Source organism: Corvus moneduloides, chromosome 11 (assembly GCF_009650955.1).
Source record: "Corvus moneduloides isolate bCorMon1 chromosome 11, bCorMon1.pri, whole genome shotgun sequence".
NCBI lineage: Eukaryota > Metazoa > Chordata > Aves > Passeriformes > Corvidae > Corvus > Corvus moneduloides.
The window spans coordinates 7347007-7373874 of NC_045486.1; the positions used below are offsets into that span (position 1 = coordinate 7347007).

The 26868-nt window shown below is 42.8% G+C and overlaps 2 long non-coding RNA genes across 2 annotated transcripts; one reads left to right on the forward strand and one right to left on the reverse strand.

The window, feature by feature from the left end:
* Positions 1 to 1228: 1228 nt before the first annotated feature.
* Positions 1229 to 24641, forward strand: LOC116449581. Its single transcript, XR_004242452.1, has 6 exons — positions 1229 to 1266; positions 1468 to 1632; positions 4777 to 4856; positions 6025 to 6151; positions 19948 to 20037; positions 20586 to 24641. It is a non-coding gene; the product is annotated as an uncharacterized LOC116449581 (long non-coding RNA).
* Positions 11888 to 26554, reverse strand: LOC116449582. The gene is made up of 3 exons (XR_004242453.1): positions 26544 to 26554; positions 14555 to 14557; positions 11888 to 12106 (listed from the first exon to the last, which is right to left on the reverse strand). It is a non-coding gene; the product is annotated as an uncharacterized LOC116449582 (long non-coding RNA).
* Between the last annotated feature and the right edge of the window lie 314 nt (positions 26555 to 26868).

Sequence of the window (26868 nt, forward strand, 5' to 3'; positions counted from 1 at the left end):
GTCAAAATATATGCCGATGGAAGAATATTTTCATGAATATTATTTAATTACTGAGACTGTTGAACAATGTCAGCTGTGTCCTTGCGAAGTTAAAACTGCTTCAGGGACCGTGCGACCCGGGCCACATGGACCGAGCGCTCTCCGAGCAGCAGCGAAGCAGTTCCCGCGCGCGGTTGGAGCGGCGCGAGCCGCAGGGTCGGTGGCGGAGCGAGGCGCGGCGGGAGAGGCGGGACCCGGCGGTGCCCGCCCGGCCCCGCGCAGCGCGTGGTGGAGCGAGCCCCGTGAGTGTCCGACCGAGAGGGGCGGCGCGCGGGCGGTGGCGGTGGAGCGGAGCCGAGCCCAGCTGAAACGCGCGCTGGAGCAGGGCGCAGGGGGGCCGCCGCTCGTGGGCCCGGCCGAGACGTGGGCGCAGCCCCAGGCAGCGGCAGCACAGCTGAGAGCAGAGGTGGTGGCACGCGGGGAGCTGAGCAGCCTGGCCCGGCCCGTGCGGCCCCAAATGCAACCCCGGGAAGAGTGTGCAGGCACGAGCAGCCCCGACGGCCCCAGCAGCCCTGGCAGCTCCAACACGGGAGCGAGTGAAAGAGAAAGCAAAAACACAGTGAGACAGAAAACAGCAGCCACTCGAAAAAAGGAAAAAAATCACCATAGCTAAGGTTTTAGGAATAGTAAAATGGTATCATGTTAAACGAAATTATGGTTTTATAACAAGATGTGACAACCAAGAAGACATACTCGTTCACAGAACTGGTATTAAAAAGAATAACCCTGAAAAATACATCCCAAGTTTAGGAGATAGAGAAGTAGTAGAATTCAAAATTGTGCAAGGTAGAAAAGGGTTACAAGCAGCAGAGGTCACTGGGCCTGATGGTGTTTCTCTGAAAGGCAGTATATATGCTAAAAATCGTAGTCATGTTAGACAGTATCTCCATTGTAAGCCCCCCCTACAGTCTCCCTTTCCTAATCTCACCTTTCCCTTTTACCCTTTTACCCCCAGTGTATTCCCAATCAGTTTTTTCACCCATGGTTTCCCTCATAAAACTATACCTTTGCCAATTGTTTCCCCAAAAATCCCTTTCCAATGCCGAGTGGGGGATGAAGAGGGGGAGGGAAGAAATTAACTATTGTTGTTTAGAGTTCCAACAGGTACAAATGGAAGAAACCCTCTCCTGCCTCAGTTTCCCCACAAAGCATGCCCAGAGAGTCCTATCTCCCTTCTGTCAGCCTTAAGATGTTCCAGAGAATCTGTTTGGACATTTAAAGTCTCAGGTGGGTGGGTTGTTTTGTTTTGAAACTGTTCTTGTTATGTTTATCCAGTTGTTTCAATGTTAAGTTTTAAATCTCTTTTTGTTAAAAATAAACAGGTGAAATGTAGTTCCTCGGCAGATCCCAGCCATGCGGCTGGGAAAATAAACATCTCTCTGAAACATCTATCAAGAATCGGTCTCTATATATGTTTCTTTTCCACAGGCCTTGTTGTTTGATGCGCGTGTTGCAGTTTCCCCACTGTAACAGTGTGTCAGCAGTACACTCGCTGTCCCCCTCCCAGTGCCTGACAGCAGTGATGGCGCCTTGTTGGGAGACCTCTGACCAAAATGCCTTCAGAGTATCTGCTGGGTGCCTTTGTCTTTGGAGGTTTGTATAGTCCTGTCCATGTGCTAACCACTATTCAACTCCTGAAAGAAAACAAGAATTGTGACGGAAAGGTGCTGGCTAAGGTCCATGGAGCATCCAGTGCAGGGGTAGCAGTGGTGGAGCGAATCCACTGGACAGAGAAATCAGGCACAGAAGAAATGATCCTATTTGCTTTTTTCAGCCCAAGTTAGAAGGGGAAAATTCTGTGTTGGCCTAGTGACAAATCTATTTTGACTGTCAAAACTTCGAAAACATTTCTTTTTCTCACAACTTGTCTCAGGTCCACTGGTGTGGGTTTTGTAAATATTTCATCTATCTGTTTCTAGAAACATACAGGGCATGAATTACTGGAAATGAAGCAAAATATACCAGACATAAACTCAGCACATTCTCTATAGCTCATACTCTCTGAAGACTCATTTGTCCTTCTCCTCCTTTTAGATATTTCCTCTCTTCTCTATGGCCTGTTCTTGTTATTTGTTTCATCAGCCGTTTGTTATACAACTCTTGGCAAAATATCAGGGAAATCTTCCTGTGAACTGGGAAGAGCTTTCTTAAGGGAGCAACAACCATTTCTTTACTTGGGAGAGCAGAAAACAAGTCTTTGTTGTTGTTATTGTCTTTGCTGAGACAAAGATCATGAGGAGAGTGATGTGCTTTGTTGTACTCAGTGGTGCAGCTGATGAAGCTTGTCCTGTTGGGATTTTCTTTGGTTTTTTAAAAGGTTTAAGGTGTGAATTCTCCCTGTGAAACTCGACTCACTGCTGTGCCAGTGGTCAAGTAGGCCGTGATGGAGGGATGGACTGAGCTTCTGTCTGGTGGGAACTGAGCTCCCTGTGTATGGCTCTGTGGGGGTGGTGGGTCTTCTTATCTAGGGGTGGGGATGCCTTTCTGGCTACAGGCAGCCCAGTCATTAAAACAAGAAAACTGCATGCTTTCATCTCTCCTGAGTCCACAGCTTCCCCAGCCCAGATGAGATGGCCTTAGACCCAGTATGAGCCTCAAAAAACTTTTCACTTTTTCAGTTTCACCCAAGGCTTGACTTTGCACTGGGATTATCCCTTTGCTTCAGGTCTCTTGGGTTCCTCTCTGTCTCCTCTCCAGCTGAAAATTTATAGCAGAGCTGCACAAGCATGTCCTAAATTCAGAGCAAACTGAAGGAAAGGCAGCTCCAACTGCAGCTCACAGCCTGCCGGAGGGACCCCCCTGGCAAACCTCTGATAAGCCTCTTACTACAAGTTCCAACCAGCAATTCTGGCCAAAGCAAAATTTTGCATGAAGTACATATTAGTTCAGTATTAGCTCACATTGCCAGTAATTCAGTAGCTCCTCCTCAGTGCTTGAATGTCATTTGAAAAATTTATGTGCACTTGCCATGCAGCCTCTCTGAGAAAGTCATGAAGGTGATCAAGCATTTCGTTTTCCCAAATATCATGGTGCAAGTGAGTTGTGTAATGTCTTCTGGAAAGAATGAAGATTTTAATAACCTAATAACTAATACGTAGTTGTCATCTCTGCAAGATACAATAGCATCTAGGTTAACTTCCAAAGCAGCAAAGGACACAGTAAAAGTAGTTTTATACAGTAATTTTCATTTCCACTCTCTGAATCAGTGAGGTCTTACATCTATTGAATAACCCAATATTTATAAAGCCTTTCTTTTAAAAGACTTTCTAATGCTTTGACTGCATGCATTAAAAATAATTTTGTGTGTTTTAAATGAATTATAACCTATTCAAAAGCACTTTCTCACTCTAAAGCACTCTGTGCCTTATAGTCTCTGTAATACCTTCAGCTGCCACAGAGATCTCACAGAGATGAGGATGTTCATGATAAATAGATTTGGTATTTTGTTCATTTCATTTTGTACATTTGACAAAAGATTTTTGTTAAAAAAAATGAAAATCTATGTCATTCAAATTTTGGAGAAGGGTTGGTTGAAAGATTTCTAGTTTAGTTCCTTTTGAGTCACATTTCAGTGGGTTTTTAATGAATGGCAATATGCGAATTTTCTGTCCTCTCCTGACTTATTGTAGGTTAATGAGGATGAATTATTGTGTCACCCTTTGTGCTAGGTGGACAGTGTGTGATCTGGCCTAAGACTAATGAGCCAAACCCAGTCCTCAACTGGACCCGGAGTGATGCCGTGGCTTCTAAGCTCCCCACCCATTACGGCAGTGCAAAAGGTAGTGCTGTATCCAGTGACCTGCCCTGGTACCTGCTCACACACTGCTGGGGATGTACTCCCAGTATCTGGAGCAAAGCCCGTTTCCATCCTGCTGGAAACAGCTTTGCAAAGAGGAAGCAAAATTCCTGCCCAGTGCTGTGAAGAGCAGACAGAGGCTTTGTGGGGGTGTCCATGGGAAGGGGCATTTTCTGGCCCCAGGAATGGGAAGCATGTCCACAGTGGGAGGCAGTGCTCACAGGGTTCCCCACTCTCACCATTGAGCCTTGTTCAGAACAAACGTAGATGCTGTATATGGATGTAAAGCTTAATTTGTGGTTTTTACACCCACCTCAGTTCTTGGAGTTGACATTTTCTAGAACTTTGGGACTTTTTATCTCCAGGCTGTTGTTTTCTTTGGGTTTTTTTCTTCATTTTATAGGAAGCTAGAGGCCCATGTTTTTTCATAATGAAACAGTATGCAAACAAATCAACCCACGCTTTGGCCAAAGCAGCTGTGTAATTCTGTCCTTCCCTCAAAGGTGTACAAATCTGTGGGCAGTAGGGACACATGTTTGGCTGGTATAACACAGTACAGCTGCACCATGACATTGCTTGGGTGGATGCTGAGAAATCTTTTGGAATTCCCTGGGGAAATGTGGAGTTGGGGGGGCAGAAAAAACCAGCTTCACCCACTGTTCCACTTTGTGCCCAACAATGAGAATAGAGTGACTTATTTTTCAGAAATGCCTCAGGCCAGCTGTGACTGAACAGTCGTTTCTTGCTCCTGATAGTACCCAAAATGTTCGGGGCATTTTCCAGGTGGAAGAAAGTTAGAGCTAAAGAGACATGGAAGAAAGAGGGAGAAGATTCCATTCAGCAGTTGTTTAGTATAAGTGTAATCACATTCATTCTAAAATTTCAGCCCTTTCTGATGACTTCACAGTTTTAAAGGGAAAAGTTGTTTTGTGCTCTCTTAGGCATGCTGAAAAGCTCCTTGTTCCTCCTGCTCTGTGGCAGAAGATGATGCATTAGGATTTGTACAAGGCTTTGACATGAGGTATGTAATGCTCGCCTCTGAAAATCAAGCTAATATTTTCTCTGAGGATGGAAAAAAGATGGGCCAGTCACCGTTTCTCTGAGAATTTTCAGCCAAAGGGAGTAGTTATGTATTTTAATTCATTGGTGAGTGGGCAGCAACATGGATTTTTGGAACCTCTTCTTGGGCATGGAGTGAGAGACATGTGGAAATGGCAGGACTGCTGTCACTTCATGCTCTACCCTCATCAGCTGTGTGCAAACAACGCAAGCATCGCAAATCAAAACCCTGAGGGGTCTTTTCAAACCCTTCTGTACCCTGACCTACCACAATCCTTCTCTCAAAGCTGTCCCTTCCTCCTTTAACAGCCAGAATGGTGGATTTGAGTGCGTGAAGAAACAAAATGGGACTGAACTGGCTGGAAAAAAACCTGTAGCCCCAGATAGGTGTTGATGGACATTCTCCATTGGCTGAAAGTTTCTTACCTAGTTTCAAGGACACTTTTATTTTTAAATCTCTTTTCCATTGGATGTGTGCATGCGAAGTCAAGTAGCAGATATAGAGGCTGGCTCAAGAATACCCACAACTTGCCTGATTTCTATTGTATATCATAACTATAGTAGTGTACACTTTGGACTGACAGCATTTTTCAGCAACAGAGTACTTAAGAAATATTAATTTCACATCAGCTATTTGTGTTGAATATTGGCTTATTCAGCAGGTGATGTGAGCCAATATTATTATAGTTTAATAGACAGCAAAACAGAGAGAAAGAAAGATTAAATGACTCATCTAAGGTCAAGCAGTATGTCCAAGAGAAAACCTAGTTAAACTTGGGGATTACTGCCTCCGAGTGATCGAGAAATGTCTGCAATATTTCTGGGAAACTAATTTATATACACCTACAATAAATTAGAAATTATACTTGCTTAGGTTAGTCATTCACTAGAGTGAGGGACATTTTGATTGCATGGTGTTGCAAAAGCTGACAGACTTGGTGCTTTAGACAGCAACAGCCACATCCTCCAAAATGTCACTATGCTCCTACATGTGCAAGTCCCACAGACTTCAGTTTCTTAAAGGAGAGCTGAATCTTCAGCAGGTGATTAATATAAGCTGTGATTAGCTTGCGATTTGGCAAAAATGGCCAAAGTTTTGACTTTTTTAACTTTGTCTTCTCATTATTCAGCATTTCCCATTCCATGTGCTGAGAGGGACTCGTACAGATGGGACTGTTTCCCAGTTATGGGGATGGGCTACATGATGAGGAAGAGAAGTTGTATGTCCATGCAATTCATACAACATCAAGTCTCAAGGTAACAGCATCTCTTAAATTGAACACTGATGTTGTAGGAATTTTAGGAAACTAATTATCCCATAAACAGTTGAGTAAACTTCAGAAAAAAAAGGTTTACATTGAGAAATTGGCTAATAATAGGGATAATGTAATTGTACATAGGGAGAAAAAAGCCAAGCCTTTTGTTCCTGGACTTTCTTCTCTTACATCACATTACGGATGCCATTCAAGGAAGCAACCTCTGCAGAATAATTCTAAGTGTAACTAATTATGTTTCAACAAAAATTAGCAGGGTCTCAGATTTTTCTTGGCTTGGATATCTAGCGCCAAATTGTAAGTTACATAATAAAACAACAGAATCATTCAACATTGATTTACTTGTTTATTTTGCTATAAGAAATGAAATTTTTATTGGAACGAAATTAAACAAAGGTTTATGTGCTTTTATTCCCCATAGCCTTTTATGCAATACTAATATAGTAATATTCATAAATCATGTCAGAGTTTTCAAATTTCCTCAGCAGTGACCTAGACAACAAACGCTTAACAACTTGCTGAGAGACTTTGAAATTACATTCAGCTGTAATATCATCATGACTTATTTATGGCAAGTTTGGTTGCTACAAAGATACACTTAAAGAAACTGAAGTGCATGGTGGGGATAAGATAAAACATGGGTTTAGTATCATGTAGTTATTCTACTAGAAAGATTTATTCTACGTTTTATTACTTTATTGAACATGGCAAACCAGTGTGTTCCTTGGGAGAGAGGAAATCTTAGATAATTAAACATGTAAATACTAGGCCTTCAACCAAGTAAAACAGGGAATGCACTAGATAAGAAATTAAACCTTTATAGCTATTGATGGAGTCTTCTCCTTGACATTTGTGTTAATATGAACATTCATGTAGACACATGGACTCTGTATATTAATGTGTATCTATAAATATATACGTGCTTATACGTGCATACAGCATCCACTTTAGAACAGGCATAAGAGTAAAATATTTAGGTCAACACAGACATTGTCTGGTGCTATTAGAGTCATGTTTCTGAATTGTCCAACATCCCTTAAGCCCATTTTTGTCCCACTGCAACTTTTGAACTTCCTGCAAGGCTTGTTATGGCAAATTGGGATTGGTGACAAAGTGCAGCAGTTTGAAATTTTAGAGGTATTTTATTTTCCTTTCATTTCTTTTACCACACAATGAAAAGGATGTTTTTTGGGTTTTTTCATGGTAATTATATGTTTGACTCCTCAAATTTTATGCAGGCAGAAAACTTCCTCTGAACTCTGTGTGTGTTGGGACCCAGCTTATAGGAGTCTTGCTTTATCCCACTTCAGCACTGGCATCACCTCTTGGTTGAAATGTGGATTTTAATTCTGTCCTGGCTGGGTAGGACCAGTGAATCATTTCAGGTAGAAGTTAAGCTAAAAATTTCTTGGTGTATCTTTTCGTGTTCCTATTGATGAAACTTTTATGATACCTAGTTTCTGAAAGTGACCTTCTTCAGGATTTCTTGCCCTTACCTGCCTCTTTTCACCTACACCCAAGAGTCTCACCCACAGCTGAGGCACCAAGGGACCAAGCCTCCCAAGATCATCCTCTTCCCATCCACTGTGTAGTGACATCTTGATGTCAAGATGCAGCCTTCAGGAGCCCCTGTGACAGACCTGAGGTCACTACATCCCAGTGACCCAGAGGACTGGCTTGGTGCCAGCTCATTCCAGGGGTGCCCTCCCAGTACTGCCCATACAGCAACTGGTAAACACATAAAGCCCACAGCAGGTATTCAATGTGTTCAATATGCCAGGGAAATGAGTCACAGCTCAACTCATTGCACATGTCCATTGAGTGGGAGAACCACCAGGATTTCTGTAAATCCAGCATGGGAACTTACTCATCCCAGCCTCCAGCAATGGTGAATTACCCTGGTGCAACTTGGAAGCATACACAATCATAATGAGAAAGTACCATGGTTTCCCTAAAAGTAATATAGTGGTTATTGCTGATAGTTACTGCCTTTGTGAAGCATTAGCATGCTGTTGTAGTGCAGTCGTGTAGCAAAATTATAGGGGCCTCTAGAATGTTACTTAGCAACACTTGCTAATGGTGAGGTGGTAATGGTAATGAAGGACTGGAGAAAAAGAAGCACAGAGTATATTGGAGTCACAAAATAAACTGTGGTGTGATGTGAGCAAGCTGTTCTGAAGATAAAGGTGTTGTCTCTTTCTCTTTTTGCTGTATGGGTATGGTAGAAAAACTTAAAAGCTGATTTGAAGCAATGTGTTTGAAATATCTAAGTAACAGAAACAAGCACAACATTTTTCTTTTTTCCTTTTATCATTGCTGCTGCTTGGGAAAAGCCTCAGAATTGCTTGGCTTTTGAAGGTCCTCTCCCTGTCCTTTCTAACCAACTCTGAGGAACTAGCTGAGCAATTAAAACAATCTCTCCTTTGGAAAGCAAGCATTTGTCAGAGTTAAGAATTAAGGCTTTCCTCTACTACATCTATTGTCCCATTAATTCATTTACATAACTACTCCAGCGTTAATCAAGTGCCTGTAGGCATATCTCTAGAAAAGTGTAAGGCCATAAAAATAAAGGCAGACATATCTAGTAATTGATGAACCTTCCACATACTGCAGATCTTTTCTTAGACACTTATCTTGGTTTATCTCCACCTCTTTAAATTGGAAAACTCACAAAAATCCATCTCCTGTGAGATTTCCAAGGTTTCTTGATTTCATTTGGGTCAGAACTGTCACAAAAAGATGCATGTCTCAGACCGCTTCTGAGCTGCTGCCAGGAACAGGGAGTGCTGGACTGTACCACTAAAAAGGAAAAAAAAAGTTTCCTTTGAAAAGTCACCAAATTTTATACCCTTTAAAAAATTGGCCTAGTTCAGTCTCGGGTATGATTAAAAGAGCTGCCCTGACTTACTGGTGTCAAACAAAGTATGTTTGGGTAGAACATTACTTTGTAATGGAAAAAGTGTCGGTGGAAGCGCTGCCTATCAGCACTGCTTGGGCTGGGTGAGGACTGAGTCTTAAACCATGTCTCTAACACTGGAGAAAAAGGCTATTAAAAAAAGGAAGAATGCTTTACCTAGAAGGCCATCTCTTAGTCTCCCAGATAAAGTTGGCTGTGAAATCAACCTCAGCATCTGGGGTTCTGCTGATCAAATTATCGTAGAAATCATGGAATATACTGAGTTGGAAGGGACCCCAGGATCATCTGATATTTGCCTGCTTTGTGCCTAACCCTGGCCCTGCAAAGTAAAAGGAAACAAGTTTCTCATTCCCATCCCACCAGAAATGCTAAGGAATGCTAATGGGGTCATGCTTTGGGGAACATTTCACAGAAGAAGCTTTCCATATCCATAATTTAATAAAACAGTAATATTCTCCAGTTGTTAACATAGTTGCTTCCTGCTGTCCTTTAGTTTTACACTTTTTCTTTTCTCTTGTAAAAGACAAAGTAATTTTATTTTGAACTGTGTTCTTGTTCTTGAACATTGTCTTACCCAGAGCAATGCTCTATTGGAGCACTGTCACAAGGACATGTCTACCAGGAACTTCCCAGAGACAGATGAAAAATGAAATGTAAGTGGTGAAGGGGAGCCAAGTCTGCTGTTAATAACCCAGTCTGCTTCAGACATACTTGTCCCACCATCATCCTTCTGAAGTATTTTTAATAGAACCCCTGTGCAAAGGGAGACCTTACTAAGGCACCTACTCCTGCCCTTCCTGAAACCACCATGTTCATTTTTCTTCAAAACATTCAACTGAGATGACTTTTGGCTTTAAATCTGATTTATGATCCTTTGAGATGCCATTGAGGTTATATCTGAGGCCCTTAAACTGGACAAATTTAGTAGCAAATATAAATTTAATTTGGTGAACTTATGATAAAAATGATATGGAAAAATCAGCACTGACAGGAAAACTCTTACATGAAAAAATATACTGGAATTAGCAGTCCTCTGCATCTACACACATTTCTTCTAGCAGATGATCTGCCCGTCCTACTTTTGGGCAGCTACTTTTGATCAAAATGCTCCAAACTAAAAAATGTGGTCCTCATTTTGTAGTGCTTGTTTTGGGTGAACAAAATTTTCTTCTGTCTTAAGATGTTTAATGATTATTTGAAAGCAACTTGATGAATAGAAGACCGTGTACTCCCACTTGGGGCAAATGTATTTTTGGAGTGATTCATAATAATTAATCTTTGTCTAAGTGGAATGCAGTAATTTCTCCTACTGGTGGTGTCTGTACTTCTGTTTCTTTTCCTAAGTTAGATGGTTCTGCTCCAGAGGCATATTTGCTGATTAAATTGGACTGCAACCGGTTACTTAGGTTATGTCACTGTTACCCAAATGATCTTTTAAAGAACACAGAGTACCTGTTTTTGCTGCCCTTGCATGCTCCGCATTTAATCACAGATCTTTGTAGCTTGTTATTTCTAAAATTCAGATTACTGTGACTTAAAAGCCTCTCTGTCCTTGCCAGTGCTCAGTGACATAAAATAAACCTGCTTATTAAGAAAAGAACCACAAAACTTGTCAAGTTGCACTGAAGGATGGAAAGAAAAACCAAGAATGCTTTACAGAGATCTGGAAATGCCGTCTGCAGCACAGCTAAAAAGGGAAATTCTATAATAAGTTGATATTATCCGTGTGGCCAGAACTGTGATTTTGAGAGCGCTGTTACCCACGACAGTAGCCCCCGGGGCAGGGGGTCCCTGTCGAGTGTGATGTCCCAGAGCATGGGTGAGACACAGACACACAGCAGGAGTGGGTTCATGCCCTGAAGAACGTGCAAGCATCACTGGGCAGAAGGAGCAAGAAGGGGAAAACAGGGAGAGACTCCCCACCAGTCCCCTGCTGCTGCTTCGTGAGACCAGCCACCAAATCCCTGTGTGCTTCTCCCCACCCTTCTGTGGGCTGGCTAAAACCCTCGGGCTCACTTGTGGCTGGCCCTGCGTCATCAGGGCAGAGCAGGGTGTACATTGCCATTTTTTTCTCACTGCCTCCTCCTCCTGGGACTGCAGCGGGATGCAGACAGACCTGGCACGGCCTCAACGCTCAACGGACTGAAGTGCTCCAAGTTCCTTTTTTAGTAAAATTGCTTTGCCTCAAAAGTGCTGCAGAGCAAAGCCTGCTCACCCCATGCCTCCCTCCTTGCTCTCGGCCTGCTGGAGGTGCCAGGATGATGTGCCAGAAATCCTCCTCATCCCCAGAGATGGAACATCCTGGGGTCCTGCAGCCTGTATCCCATACCCCAGGTCAGTGTTAGGTTTCCCCAGGACAAGGGGCCTGTCCTCCAGCCCCAGCAGGTCCCTTTCTGGTGAGGCCTGGTGGCAGCATTGCTCCTTTGTTCTTTTGAAACATGGCATCTAAGGAATGGACAGAAACCAACAACTCTTTTTATTTTTGGCTTGGGATGACAAATAGCTTGCGTGCTGCTGTAAAATATTGCACTTGGGCAGCGTTTCAGTGGCTGCAGGATGAAGGGCTCTGCCCAGCTTCATTAGTTCCTTCCATACCCTGTTTTGCCTTTTCTCTGCTGCTCCTGCACAGCCCACGATGGTGCTGCTGTGTCTTGGTTTGAAAGACAGGTGTCTGCTAAGGAAGGCAGGAGCCTCCCTTGGAAGATGCAACCCCCTTTCCCTCCGAATTATTATAATTTTGGAATCAAGGGGCTTACAGGCAAAGATATGAGAAATAGGAATAACAGTTCTTTACTTATATATATAAACAAGGCAGGGAAAAAAAAAGAACAAAACTGATTTAAACTGACAGAGACAGATATGACCTGACCCTGCTAGTCAGGGTAGCAGTAGCAGTCCGATAAGGTGGTGGCTGCAGTCCTCCTGGAGTGAATGGATGTGGTTCTGTTGAAGCAGTGATCCCGTGTAGAAAGATCTGGTCTTCCTCAGAAGGTTCAGTGGTAGGTACGTAGCTGTTGTCCTCTGGAAATCCAGTGGGAAAAAGGCTGCTTGTGGTCTTCAAAAATCGCAGTTTATATCCAGGATGGGATGCTTGGTTTCTCCCTCTGGGTGGAGCATCTCACAGCGGAATGATGAGTCATGAGACAAGGCACTGATGGGCCATTAACAGGACATTGTCTTGAGGGAGGAGGCAGGGAGCACTGCCTCACCTGCTTTTAACAGCTCATGAAGATGGTGATAGAATACAGATGTGGGCACATCTTGCATTGTAACCTAGGACATGCTGGGGCATGGCCAGGGTGCTAGGGAGGAAAATTACACCAAGTGGTGATGGGGGCAACTACCTGTTGCTGAGTTTGGTTGTGCTCCATTCCCAGTTCTGATGCCTTCTGATTTCACACAGGGCTTTGGCCCTAAGTCTTTGGCAGTGTTTCACCACATGAACTATTTCCTTGTCCAGACAAACACTTCTTGCAGGTCAAATGATAGTTTGGGATGGGGATGACTGACATCAAACTGGCCTCAGTGGAGATGCCCAATGAAGACAGTGTGCACAAGGATTGTGAGGAGTGGGTGGATAGACAGCGACCAGAACCAGGTAAAAGGGGCTTTGATTAGAATATGGGAGTCAGGGACATGCTGGGAGGTAATGAGCTGCTAACAAGGCTGATAAGGAAAGTGTGGAGATAAATGTAATGAGGATTAAGCAGGAGAGACTGTTGGAGACTGGGTGTGGGGATCCACAAGGACATAAACAGTGAATATGAAACAGGAATGGAATTAGGGTGAACAGGATAAAGTTGCATAAAAGGTGAGGTTGTAATGAGGGCAGGATATCTGAGGCTGAAGGTAAGAAGAGGCAGATTTACATTCAAATGTTTAATGAACTGATATTACCTATCAGGATGTTGTTTTCTTGTGTCTGGAGCTCAGTGCTCCTGGTTCAGCTCTGAGCTTTGGCAAAGGGTCCCTACCTCTCCCATTCCAGAGACCACCTGCATCTCTGTCAGAATACAGAGCAGGTGCCCATACACATACTGTCTGTGTGGCTGCATGAGAAGTGGGCGAGTGACTCTGGTTTGGGGAAATCATGTGCTGCACAGTGATGCCATCTGTGGTGACATGACAGGGTGCTTCTGGGTGTTGAGGGAAGTTTTGTATTTTTATTTATATTTTGTTCATTTATTTCTAAATAAATGGTCTCCTGCTATGCTGGGGGGCTCTGTTCTAGTGCCAGATCTTGGAAGTAGTATGTTATCTTCCAGTTTCCTCTTCCTAGGTGATGGAAGGTGAGTGTGGGACTTCAGGACAAGGCAAGATGTTCCCACGGTTAAGGTCACATGCATTTGAATACCCTCCTGATGAACTGGGTTCAGTTTCCTCAGTTACCCAAACTAAAGTCTTTCAGGATTATTGATCCTGTGGTTTTGGCCAAGGATTGGGTTTTTTTGCAGGTGTTGCATATTCCCAGTTGAGACAGATATTAATGAGAACTGAGTCTTGCATGCACAGTGTAAAGGCCCTTGTAAAGTTTTCTGGACAGGCTGGACACCCCAAAATTTCTGAAACTTTTAAATTTTATTTTTATTATTTCTCACCCTTCCCTATTCTCGCAACATGTGATTTAGCTGCAGGAATACTTATGTTGGTTTTGGATAATCCACTAATGAGAAGTACAGAAAACCCATGAGGATATGAACAATTTTCTCTTATGTGCTCAAGCAACAGGCAGCAAGTAAGGTTTGGTGCAATGCAGTAAACAGCAAGTAGAAAACCAAATGTAAAATCATTAAAATGTATCCTCCACTCTGTGCAGGTGAGAGACAGAAAATTCCTAAGAAAATCTCTGGGAATTTAGCTTCTCTTGCTTAGCTCCAGTTAGTGTGAAGATAGTGTTCATGTAAGTCCTTGTACTTTTGTGTAGGTAAGGTCCCATTTGAATCTCTCGTTTGACATTGGATCTTATTTATTCTGACACAAGGTGTTATGTTGCACTGTGAATAAAACAGTCGGTTACTGACAGAGTAATTTCTATGTGCATTGAGGGATGGTGATGTTACTGGCCTGTGCTTTAGAGGCTGACGATGGCTTTTCAGTTTCTACATCTCTGAACCATGCTGGGAACCTGAACTGTTAACCTGAATGCTCATTTTTTATGTGTTTTTATGTTTTAAAACAGTTTTAAAGCATCTCTGAATTCTTGCTTGTTTGTCATAAAGGAGGGAAAAAAACACCAACTGGGAATTTTAAAAAGGATTTTCTTTGTGACTTCAGCTCCTCATTAGGAGGTTTATGATCAGGCTTAGGGAACGCTTTCCTTGAATTATTTTGAGGTTCTAATGATAAAAATCTTGGGGAGGTCATGCACATGGGGGATTTAATACCCATTCAGAACCATCTGGCATTAGATTACATGCAGGGAAAGAACAAAATCTGGCAGTAGTATTTATCTCCATTAACCCAGAGTACAGGCTGATATGATTGTAGCGGAGAAAATACTCTTTCACCAGGAAGAGCTCTTAATAGACCTCGGCTAAATTGGCTTATAAAACCAAAGACTTCTTGAAGCATGGGTCTGCCCTCTCATTGAGTGCATTTGCTTTGGCTTTTAATATGTATTTCATATCTCTTTAACCTTGACAACTAATATGTTAAGGTATAAAATATTGCTAGGTTGAAGGACAGTATTTGCAGCTCCTAACTTACTCTGTGAATGCAGTGTTAGTAATGTAAGCATAATGCTGAAGTACAGCCTGTTGCCATGTTGCTCCTACTTCTTCTCTAGAGCATTACGGAGTGCACAGCCCCAGTGACGTTCTCAGCAAAATTCCCACTGATCTCAGCGGTGACAGGTAACCTTCCCTTGAACCGTTGCTCCAAGACTCTGAACCACCTACGTGCTTAAATGTGTGCTTGGCCTGAAGCAAACTGACCAGTGAGTGGTTTGATGCACACACACTCCCTTGAGAGAGTGAGCAATGCCAGGGAGATGATCCCTTCTCATCCAGATCCAGAACTGCCTTTCACCCCATCTGCTGGGCAGGCTCTCTTCAGCCTCCTGAGCTGCTCATTACTTCTGCACCATTTTCATCTTGTCAAACTCCATGAGGATCCTCCATGGAGGGTTTCTCTATGCCCTCCAAATTTTTGTTCCCTCTTCCCTCCTTTCCCAGCTTGGCGCAGTCAGATAAGCTGCTCTCTTTCAGATAATGTTATGATTCACTTACTTACATGAAAAGCAAAACCATATGGAAGACAAGATAAAGGCCATTTATCTTGAAGTCTACTGAGATGTGAACATCTCACATTAAGGCTGCAGTTCAGCCAGGCTGTCTTGCACATGTTGCTGTCATCTCTTTCCACCAGAACAGAGACAGACTCCTGCATCAGCCGAAACAATCTTCTTAGCTTGTCATCTGCTTTGTACTTAACATAGCCTTGCATGCAGAACATTCAAAGGAAAAAAGAAAAAATATTCTTGTTATGTGCTTTCTTTTGTTCTGAGAAGCCACTTGTGCCAGCTTTCCCTTTGAAAACTGCTGTCTGGTGAAGGAAATTGCTGTCATTCTGGGATAGGGCTGAGTTTGGTAAATGCTATGTGCATCAAGCTTGGCAAAGGAAAGTTTGTTCTATATTCATTAATTAAACGGTTCTCCCTGAGTGGCTGAAAGAGTATCATAGAACAACTTATGTTGGAAGGAACCTAAAGATCATCTTGTTCCACCCCCCCCTGCCATGGGTAGGGACACCTTCCACTGAACCAAGTAGATCAAAGCTCCATCTAGCCTGGCCTGGTGTTACTATAATGGATGATATTATTCAATTAATAGCTGCTTTAAGGAAGGAAGACCATCAGGGTGATGTCCCAATGATGCTGGCTGTGCAGCCAGATGAGGGGCAGCAAGAACAGCATGTGACCCAGGACACTGCTCCGAGGTGCCCCAGTGCCTCCTCAGCTGAGGAGGAGCTCAAACATGTAACCAGGTATTTAATGCTCCTGATCTGATACCATCTCCCTGCTTCCTTCCTGCAGGGAGTCCCCACCAACAAACAAAATGACAGCTCATCTAGTTTGGGGTGAAAGCCTCCATCTTTCACACTTCTGGAGAATTAAGAGACAGGGTTCCGATGGATGTCCCGCAGTGTCTGCTGGTACCTTTCTGCTTTTTTCCCTGGGGTCGTAACACATTCACTGATGGATTTATGCTGCAGTTGGAAACCAGAACCCAGGACAGCCTGTTCCCTGGCTTCATGTTATAAACATAAGCAGGTTCACACAGCCATTTGTATCTGGTTCTTTCTATCAGCAAAAGGGTTTTATTACCTCTCTAAAATGGTGCTGAAGGGGAGCAAAAGGAAGAGCTGGAACAGGAACACAAAGGAGCGAAGGACAGGAGGCTGCCATGAGACTAGGCAAGCAAGAGCAGGCAATTAATGGCAGGTATCACAGGGGCTGTTGGAAACCACTGGTTTTCCTACGAGGGCTCATCTTTTGAGTAAGACCTGCCATTGGATTGCATCAGGGTCACTCTGGTCTGAAGTGCATTTTTAACAGGGAGAAAACTTTTTCCCATCTTCAGTTTTGAACTTTGCAGAATGAGTTTGCAAATTTAATGACAGGCCTTTAAATTAGCTCATGTTGTGGAGGAGCGAAGTGAGTAATGTGGAAAAAAGATGCCAGCAATTATGTTTTAAATAAACACCCACCGTGTTATTAGAAACTACCTGAAAAGCGACTTCAGCAGTGTAAAATTCATCTTTCAAACATGTTATCCCAGCTGTCCTGTGTGAGAAACTGTGAATCAGAGGGTTTGTGAAGTGTGGGAATCACTGAGTAATTCCATGCAGGCAGTACCAACCTCTCAGCTGCTTTCCCAGACTCCTAATGAAACTCATATTCAGGTCCTGGTTTTGTTGTTACTTTGCCTCAATGTGCTGAGAGTCTTCTGCCTATGCAAGACCCCACATGCTGAACAAGACAAGGCAAATGGGAAGGTGGGCAAGGGGGGAACAAAAAATGATTGAGAGATACAGCAGACTATCACTCTGCTATCTACTGATTCTGGACTGAGCTGAGAGTAAATATCTTTCATAGTCAGGGTACTTTACTTGCATAAGCAATGCTATTGCCATCTTTCAATCACTGCTCTTGGAGAACTGCTCAGACTCTCCAGCTGTTCTCTACTCCCTCAGAGATACCATGAGAAAGTAGTTGCTTACACTGAGATTACTTTAGTGATATCACAGGGTGTGGAGGAAGGTTGCTAATTAGTAGACCCTCAAGGTATGAAGAAATAAATAGTCCTGGAGCAGTGAGAACAGATCCAAACCTGCAGACTAATATTATCTTGGGATGAAAGCATTATGTTTAGGCTGATTCCACTAGAGAAGAGTGATTGAACATTCCTGTTGAGGGCTTGTTTTGATTGATAAAGCTCCTTGTTGGATTGTGCAGCATATTATCAATTAATTATTATTTTTTATTATTATTAATAGTATTTATTATTATTATTATTTATGATACTGTTATCATTATTAATGATAGAATTATCTTTATTATCAGCCACCTGCCAAGGCTGAGCCAGGAGCTGCAGTAGCAAAAACTTAGTCTGGGATGAGCTATCATCAGGGAAATTTGTGGCTTGTACTTTTACTTATTCAAAGAAAGAAAGAAAGAAAGAAAGAAAGACCTATCTCAATACCCTTTGCCAAAAGCCAAAAATACTTTGCAAGTCGAGCCAAAAGGCAAAAAAATTGTGATAAACAGCTGACATTCATCAACTGAGCATTTGCTAAAAAAGTGAGCTTATCCTACCCAATTTGGTCATGGCAGAGGGGAAATGTCAGGCCTGGGAGAGATGGAAACCACAGAATTGCCCGTTCTTGATCTCTTTGCATACTCAGGAGCCACATCCCTCATCTCACAGCCCTGGTGACAGTTCGTTCTCTCTTCATTCCAGCACAACTACAACCAGCAAACCAGTCAGCTGCTCTTAAATGGCTCTCCTGCATTTTGACATAATTTATGGCACTCCTCCACACTTTCTGTAGGGATTACTTAAGGGGGGTTTTTAGTCTTCTCCACTGAGCGTCTTGAACATTACACAAAGCAGCCACTTGGAGTGGCTTGACAGCACTGTCCCCCTGTGCTAAACACAGAGATCTTGGGTTTAAAGTGAAGGCTGTCTTAAGGGAAAAGGAGGAAAAACATGTAAACCAAACTTCCCTTCAAAATACCAGCCCAGCCATAAGTGTGGTCTTACACAGCTGTTCCCAGGAGCAGGATTGGACCACGGTGCATCAGGAGCACTTCTGCAGTCCTGAAGTTTACTGCTGTTCTTAAATCCCAGCCTCACAATTGGTAGATTCCTGCCAAGCTGTTTGAGATGGTGGTACCTGTGAAGTATTAGATGAGTCTGCCTTGCATCATAAGAACACAATTTGTACTTAATTATGCATATCCCTCCCCCTGAGACAGATGCTGCTGCATCCACAAAGTGAAAAAGAAACACAGATTTCAAGTGGAATCTGACAGCCAGAAGCGTAAGAGCAGGCTTCACACAATCCCAGCAATGGAGATCCTCACAGTATTGCACAGTTCAGACCAGTGGATGTTGGTTTTCTCTGTAGCAACAATTCCCATCTATCCCGGTCCAGCTAACATCCTAATTCAAACAGGTTCTCTTGCGCTTCTGCCTCTTTGTGCTGGAATGTTGGTGGAGAGGTCCCGACCTCTCTTTGCTCCCTTGGGCCCTCTCTGTGAGTCCGTCTTTCAGCCAAAAGTCTGGATGTTATCTCCTGCCAGGTGTTCTGGATGGTGCTGATCATAACAGCATTACCCAAAGCATGTTAAGATCCCTTGCCAGGATTACCCTGCCTCTGTGTCCGAGGCAGTAGTTTAATAGGCACCAACTGGGCTAATTAATCTTCTAAAGCTGACTGGTCTTCCAGGGATGGACGATGGGCAGGCAAGAAAGCCTCCCATCAGTTTTGCTGGCCCACAGTGCAAACTGCAGCATCACCCTGGTGTGTTTGAGCTGAGCAGATGCCCTGTAAACAGACATAGCTGGTAGGTGGACACAGATCCATCAGCAGCCAGCACCTGCCTGAATTAAATTCCAGTCGGTTTATTCCTTGGAATGACAAGGTATTTCTCTTTCATAGGGCAATCCCAGGGCGTACTTAGGACAAACGTACAAACCAGTCTTTTTTAAGCAATTCATTGAAAGTGTGAGTCTCCAGTGGCATTTCTAACTTGGGCTCATTACTCACACGCCTGCTCTTCTGTGTACTTAGAGGCTTTACCCTTTCATCCTCCCCTCATTTACAGGTCAAATCCCCCATCCCCTGCCGTGTGGTCCAAGACAGGAAATTTCTTTTCTGTTTACATCAGGCCATGGTAATGCAGACACTAATCTGGCACGAGCCTGGGCTGCTGTATGGGGGTGATGCTTTTCTCACCATCTCCCTCACACTGGCTGTACAATTCATGAGTTTGGGCTTTAATTCTGTAGGTACTTTAAAGAAGTCCCAGAAGGTATGATGGAAAAGTATGTTTATCAGACATGATATAGCTGAGTGAATAAAGTGAATGGTCCTCTACTCATGAAATGCAAATTCATCAAGGAAACTTTTGGTTTACCTTGTTCAACGATTTTGCAGATAGTGATTATTGCCTTGGTGAGGAGTTCCTCTATATTTTGTCCTGACTGTTGATCTGCTTGGAGCCCCTTGGCACAAAGTTTAAGTTCCTGCAGCTGCCTCATCCCTACTTCTCTGCAGGATGGCTTTCTGTACAAAACAGGGTCTCTGCTGCCATTTCACTTTAAAACTTAGTCTGACTAAATCTGTCACTTATTTAGGTACATTCTGGATTTATAAACAGGAGAAGGAAAATACATGAGAGCAAAGTGATGCTTTGACACTCTTCAAAATTTCAAGTGTCTTTCCAGGTGGGTGTGTGAATTCATTCTGTAGATGAATCAACACTTTTCCATATATTTTCATTTTAATATGTATTAGGGCTCCAATAAAATATTGGGATGCTTAAAAATTACCAACAAAACACCACAACAAACACACCCCAACCAAGAGTTTAGCTTTCCTGTTTACTTTGGCATGTGGTTTAAACACGTTCTTCTCAATACACCAAGGTTACTTGGTGTCTTGCTTATTTGACACATTCAGAAAATATACATGTCTAGCTTTGCAGCTGAAATGCGAGATATTATTACAATTAACTGTTTATAAGCTGAGAAACACAGTGTCTTTATACAACACAAAGTACTGTGTACAATGCATATTAAATACTATATATTATAATAAATACTATATATTCAATGCATATTGAATAATACTAGGTAAAAAAAATGTTTCTTTTGCTGTGATCGTAATTATTTTCTTTATAGTTCTAGGAAGTTACCCCACACTCTCAGTTTTAAATGTGTTTCCAATTTTAATGAAGTGTCTGGTTTAATGATGTGTCTGTTTTATGGTGTAGGAATCCCGGTCAGAAAGCTTCATTATGTGAAGATGAGAAGAGGAGGGATTTCATCCCAAATCCTGTTCCCCTGTGAGGCAACAGCTCAGGTTTCCTTCTGTTCTGGAAAAAGTACCATGAAGATGATCTCATGGATATCACAGCTTTTCAGCTTTCTCCAGAATATGGTAAACTGGACAGTAGGTGGAAGTTTTCATTATTAAATTCCTTTCAGAACTGGGAAACTGATATTCGTTCACATTCAAGGCTTTTGAATCTGGTTGTGTGTCATCTGGCCATTTAATTATTCAATAAGCAGTGCTGGCCAAGGAATGTAAAGTGAAATTGCTGTAAAATAGCTGTGGTATGAGACAGTCCCTATAATTGATGTTGATTTTGCACAAACTTTCTCACAGCTTTTTGGCGTTGAATTCATTCTGTTTTTCACATTAGTAGCCAGGTAATATTTAGCAGTGCAAGATCTCTTACCTGTATTATGGATACTTTTCGTTGTGAGGAGGAGGACCTGCAGAACTTCAAAGTGAGTTTAATTCAGCTGCTACATGGGCAGGGACTTGCCAGAATGAAAGCTGTTGTGGTGACTTGAACAAAAGAAAAGCAATTGAGATTTCGTGGAAAACTGTTTGGATCCTGCTGCAGCTGGGAGGCTGAAAGTGTCTGTCTCTGCAGGACTCTAATGGATGTCCCTTCTGGTTACACATGTGCCTAAGTATTCTGTGGAACTGGGCCCTCATGCAAGCAGAAACACCCACACGCTTCCACAGACTATCCAGGGACACAAACATTTTCCAATCTTCCCCCAGAAAAACTCGCCTTGTCCTCACCTCACTGAGAAGCCCAACCTCAGCAGCAAAGACAGCTCTGCCCAGATCACCCAGCCCTGCTGGTGTGGGAGGAATAGACCTCTGTGCTTCTGTCAGGGAGCATCTGAGGTGCTGGGTTTTCCTCTGGCTGCAGAATATGCTTCCTGATGCAACTGAAGGATTTCTGGATTCTTGTTTTATTAGTGTTATTCCAGCCAGAATCTGCAGACATCTCATCCCAAACCAGCTGCATACAGCCAGAGCAATGCAAGGATACACTTAGAGGGTATAATCTTTTCTTAAAGCAAGAACAAATGTTAGTCTTCTTTGAGCTAGGAGAAATATTTATTAGATGTCCTTGAGCATGTGTGTTGCTCTAGGATCAGGCAAGAAAATGAGCTGTGACTCTTAACTCATGTTTGTAGGTATGAGGAAGGATGAACAGCAGCTGACTCCTGCCTGGATACTCTGACTAAACAACAAAATTAGTCAGGTCAGGGTTTTCCTCACTCACGCTCTTTTTGGGTCACTCGGTCAGAGCTGGCCTGCAGCCCTGCTCTCTCCACTGCAGCATCGAGGATGGAAGTGGAGGTTTTGCTACTCTGTGAGGCTCAGTAAGCTGGGGATGTTCTGCCTGGCCAGCAGGACAGGAAGTCTTCCATCGCATAGAGCTGTAGAGCTGCCTGCTGAAAACCTCATCACGAAGCAAAAAGCTTAAAAGATCTTATTAAATTTGTTCTCTCTACTGTGTCAGACAGACGGACTTTGCCTGCAGGCATGAGGAGATGCCTGGAAGGATGTGCCTCTGACTGCCTAAAGCCCAGGTTTTCTCCATGTGCATGTTCATTTCTGTGTGGCACTGAATTGATGCTGCACTTCCAGCCTGGCCTGGAGCCCCTGGTCTCCACTGCTGGGTATGTTGTGAGCGTAGTTCTGCTGAAGCAGATTGGAAGTCTCCCTGAGTGCCAGGCCAGTGGTGCTGCTCCACAGCTGCAGTGCAGGTGCAGCAAAGGCACCACGTTGTGCCAGCCCCAACATTGGTCTCACCGAGCCAGGACAACCTGGACTGGCCAAAAAACTACCTGGCTTTGAGCATTTCCAGGGAGGATTCTGTGCATCCACTGAGTTTCTGCCTGCCTGCTGGCCATTGTAACTTGAAGGTTGATGAATCCAGCCTACATTGACTTGAATAGGCTTTTTGTCTAAAGTTTGTCAATTTTTTGAGAATACCTGGGTGAAATTTCCTTTTTCCATTTGAAAGAAAAGAAAAATGTGCACATTGAAAGATGCAAAAGGCATTCAAGAAATGCACAGATCATCAATTCAGGCGTTCTGAGCATTGGGATTGAGTGAAATCATTTATAGCATCTGTTTTGATATTCGGGTGGTTTTAAATTGTAGAGTTTCACTAAACAATTTTGAGTAAATAAATCTTTCCTAGGTAACTTTTAATCTGTTCCATTGTTTTCTCAGTCAGTATTGCTATCTCTGGTAAATATCAGTGCAGTTTTGTGACTACAGCAAGACACTTTTAGCTAGATAAACCAATGCTTTCTCATAACACTGCAAAAAATGTATACAAATAAATAGATTCAGGGACAATTTGTCCAACAAGAATCTATAGCACAGAGGGGATTCTGCAGTAATCTTCAAAGTATATGTTGATATTCTTAAAATGACCTATGAACATCTCTCTAGTCTGTAAGGAGTCCAGAGGGTTTTTTGATATAATAGATTTGAGTTACTAAATTACTGTTGGAAATGTGGAGCTGACCTCCAGTGGCAAATATTTCTGTGAAAACATTGGCAAACATTTAATTTGGTGAATTTTCCTCTAGTGTTTCTTTTCTAAAATCAAAATAAACACAAATATATTGGATGGGGCAAGAAAACACAATAAACCTATTTTCTTGTGTTTTCTGATATGCAATACTGTCTAACTGCTAATAAATACTGGACTACTTTTAGCAGATACACCAAGTCCAAGATGCCTTTGAGCTTGCACATAAAATGTGATGAAATTACCATCCCTTTTGTGCTGATTTAGCCTAGAGTTGGTGAGAAACCTCAGCTCTTCATTGCTCAATGCTGACCGACAGGAATGTGCCGAGTTCGACAGTGCTGGGATGGGAAGGAATCCCTGGGGACAGATTTTTGGCTCAGAGAGGCAGTGAACAGCAGGGGGTGATATGGCAGATGAGCACTCAGACCCATGACACCTCCCTGAAATGAGCCTGGTTTGGAAACCTGCAGGGGCATTTCCATCTCACAGCTGTCACGCCAACAACCAGATTATACTGGCAGGAGCTCTAATCTGGTGAATGCTTCACTTTTTATACAAATTAAGCAATTCCAGCAGGAGGGAGCCAAAAAAATCCCCTGTAATGAGCAGAAAAAGGACTTGAACCTGAGCCTCTTGCACAGAGATGAGTATTTGCATGTGTATTTTTTAAATTAAAAAGACTGTTTTATTTTGATGATTAATAAGCCCAGCTCAAAGAGTTCAGGTGATGGATTTCTTGATGCTTTCAGGCTCTTCACAGAGAATTTTGATTAAGTCCTTTAGCAGTGGCCTGAAAAATTAAGGCATTTTCCTTATGACATTTTAAACTTCCAGACTCAGTGTGCTATAGTAAAATCTTTGCAGAATCTGTTGCCCTACTCTATGTGACACTTGTTTGACATGAATACCCCATGAGCAGTTTCCCATCTGACAAGCTGAGTTTCTCCAGCATTGCCCAGCTTCTCCAGCAGCTTGTGCTGGAGAAACCCAGTCTGGTAACTGATGCTGTTACCATCTCTGGATCCCCTGGGTACCCTTTAAGGTAAAATCCTGTATTTGGCATTTTTCCTGGTCAGAAGGGCCCCAAGGCCTAGTTCCTTAAACCCGAAACTTCATGCTAGAGTAGTTACGTGCCTCCAGGCATTTTGTGAGAGCTCATTAACCAGAAAAAAAGAAAAAGAAAAAAGAGTGATAAAAAACCATGGGACACAGGAATAGCAGAGATATGTTTTAAGCACAGGAAATGTTATTTTTAAACAGCTTGAGAGGGTTAAATCAACAAAATCCTAAACTATTCCCAGCAGACCCCATTCCCATCTCCTCAAAAGCACAAGCTCTGGACAGTATCCCCAGGCCAGATCTCAAATCCTGCTTTCGGAGTCCTGGCTCCTCAGCCATGCCTGTGGAGGGGCTGTTGGCAGACTGGCCCCTTTTCACACTCTGTTTCTGGTGTTCAGGCCCAGTCCAAGTCATCCAGCAGTAGTCATAGAATAGAACCATAGAATCATTAAGGCTGGAACAGACCTGTAAGATTGCTGAGTTCAACCATAATTCTTATGCTGTAGTTTGCTATAGTCTTTCCAGTAGGTATCAAACTCTTCAGAAAAAAAAATCCTTGATATTTCATGTCAGCACAGTGCAACAAAGCCAGAAATATTAATTATAATGCAAAATAATGATATAAAATAAAAGGGGGGGACATAAAAGTCTACAAAGCAAAGCTAAGATTACTGTTATTTGTACTGTGTTTCCTAGTAATGGGAAATGTTGAGATAATTCTAAAAAAATAGCACATGACCCAGGTCAGATCCCAGAATCCTGATGTTCCTGATGTGTGGGAAATAGAACTACATGTCTGCCATGCACTCCAGAGTCCTTGTCTTTACAGCAAGGTAATCAGCAGTTCTGTGGTCATGAATTAAAGCACTACTGCAGATGTAAGCACAATGTATTGACACGTCTGTGCGCCATGTTTTACAGTCACTTCACTGCTTTCTGCTCACCTCAGGAAAACATGTAATTCGCTCATTGTTTAGCCATGTGCTCCACAGCATTAAGAGGAGTGATCATTGATAAAATGGTAATAACTAGGCAGGGAATGCAACTCCACTTTCTCGCTTCAGCTTGCCAAGACTGGGGAGCTGACTAAGCACTGTCCAGGCTGGGAGTGGACAGAGAGCAGATCTGGTTATCTTGTTTACTGAGTGGAAACACCCCGGAGGGAACTGCAACCTGAAACTAGCTCGAGTGGTTTGGCACACAATGTGATAGAACCTTCACATCAATAGCATCACCCATGAGATGCAAGACAAAGGCCATGCTATTGTATGGAGTCTTTCTTCCCCCCGGGCAGAAATGGATCCTGCCTTCTCGCTGCTTGCCAGCTACCCAAGTTGTTTAGTAATTGTTTAACTTCATGCTGATGAATGAATGATAAAACTGAACCAGAGCTGCAGAACACAGTTCAAACAGCAAGATGAAAAGGATGGATAATTCATGAGTAGCAGTGTCCAGAAGTGAAATATGAAAACACTGATAAATGAGAACTGAGTTTCTAAGTTTCAAGAAAGGAACACATGGAATGGATAAAAATTGAAGTGAAGCATAAGGCATTAGCACTGCATGGCCTTGCTTGTCACATCATGCTGATCTCCTGGACATTTGAGGGGAAATTTTTGGGTTTGCCATTCTGCACCGCTGGTACAAGCATTACCCTTTTTGCTCCAGAGCCTGACTAGAGCTCTGACTTTTCAAAAGAACAAGCCATGCAAGGCCCCTCTTTTCTGTATCATCCTTCTGGAGGTGCATGACATGCAGTCCCCGGCCCTACCTGTCTGCATTGGGTTTGACCATGGAATAACCCATTTTATCTCACCAAAGCAAACAATCCATGTGTCAGGAGTTCCACGCCTACCATGCTGTGAATTCTCACTGTGTACCCAGATGTTGTCAGTGATACGTTTTACCTCTAATCAGAAGTTTCTAATCAGCTTCCTTACATTTTTTACTCTTTTTAACCAGGGGCTGCAGCAAAACAATATGCTCTTGTGAGTCTGTGTTCTAAAAATATTTTTTTAGTAACAGGAAAGAACTTGAAAACCTCAAGCCAAGAGAGTTCTTTGTATTATTTCTTTTAGTTTTTCCCTTATTTTGACAGTTACATCTCTATCTGCTCCATAGGCTGCTGCAAAGGGAGCAGCTCCACCCCGATCCAGACGCGGTCCTGAGGTTATGAAAATTTACTCACCTATTCACTCCATGCACTGTGGCCCTTGTGACATGGATTCATTTAGAAGTTTAATTACTGGAGATTAAATATATGACAGTAGAGGTAGACTGGAACATAGTACTGATGCTCAGCCAACCTTGAACCTGCACATTTGACTTGCTCAGCAAAACCGCATCAGATTTGTCAAACCATCAGATTTACCTTCATGCATTTTCAGACTGGTGTTTGCAGGGGCTGGCATTTTCTTCTGTGATTTACATGATGCTGGAGAATTATGCTAAAAGTACTGAAGTCTGCATCTCCTTTCTCAGCTTTGAAAAAGTGCTCAGCTATGGATTAAAGAAAGTTTGAACTATATACATAGTGGCCCTTTATACAATCTTTTTGAAAGAGGCTTTTCCAGTTTTATTTTGCTAACAAAGGCATGACACACATGGGTCAAAGCCCAATTTCAGCTTTACTGTGTCG